A 1,218-nucleotide genomic window follows, 5' to 3' on the forward strand; every position below is an offset into this window, starting at 1 on the left:
CGTGTCACCCCGGGAGGGCCCGGCCAGAAGAGCCATGGAGTGAGGAAGAGGAGGTTGGCCGACCTTCACCTTCCTGATGTCAATGCTTGGCGAGGCTGAGGCAGGAAGGGCAGGCACCAAGCCAGCCCAGAGAGGCCCGGTGTGAGACGGGGGCAGGAAAGAGCGAGGAGCAGTGAAAGCAGAACTCAGGCCACCGTGGAGGCAGCGGCACGTCTGAAAACGGATGGACCGTGGGGAGAGGTGATAAACAGAACATTCTGGGGTTCAGCTCTGCCTTTTTTGCTGCCACCCAAGCTAAGCAGCATATGGAAGAAATTTTATTTCTTCTCAAATGTTGATGCTAATTTTGAAATCTTTCTATTCTCACAAGACATCAAACTATATAATGGGAGAACACACAGATTGCTACCCATGTGACAGCTTTCCAAAGAAAAGCCCACATGCTCTGTGTTATGTTGTTCCAAACCCTGCACCGGGTGGGATGCAGAGCCGCCGTGGCGTGGCCCCCGCCCTTCGCTCTGACGCAGACTGGGGCTGCAGGATCTTTACGCCCCTTACACTTGTTCCCAAATGTTTCGTGAGGTTAAATGTCATTCTACTGGGAAAAAACACCACCAGCAGTGCCTTCTGAGAAGTGGGACCCTAATAAGGCTGCTCCCTGGCTACCTCCTCAGAGAAATCCCTCTAAGAGTACGTAGCAGCTGAACAGCAGTGCGAGAAACATTCAGCAAATTAGTCTTTAGAAAAAGGAAACATGAATTGAAGTACTATTTATATTAAGCATGTCAAAAGTCTCATAGTTGAGGAGCTGGTCCAGCCTCCAGCTCTCCCTTCTCCTCTCCTCCCTTCTCTCTTCTTCCTTCTCCTAGCATTATCTTAGTGCTCTTGAACTGCCAACTTCAACACACTGCTTCCAAATTTTTACCCACAAAATGAGTTTAATCCTTCAGTTACGGTGTAGCTATCTCTCAGATCAAAAGAAGTCACCCCGGACATTGCGCTCACCTGTGGTCTGGCCGGTCTGCACCTCTTCAGACCTGCCGCAGGACCACAGAGCAGGCTGTGCTCCTCCCTGCGGCCAGACCTCCAGCCCCACAGTTTCCCTTCCCACTGGGGCTTCCCTCACAGGCAGGTCACTGTGTGCCCAACTTGGTAACTTTCTGTTGAGTTATTGGACATGAACTGCTTGACAGCAGCAAGCATTTTCAAGGTCACCAT

The sequence above is a fragment of the Nyctereutes procyonoides genome, unplaced genomic scaffold (genome assembly GCF_905146905.1).
Source record: "Nyctereutes procyonoides isolate TBG_1078 unplaced genomic scaffold, NYPRO_anot_genome, whole genome shotgun sequence".
NCBI lineage: Eukaryota > Metazoa > Chordata > Mammalia > Carnivora > Canidae > Nyctereutes > Nyctereutes procyonoides.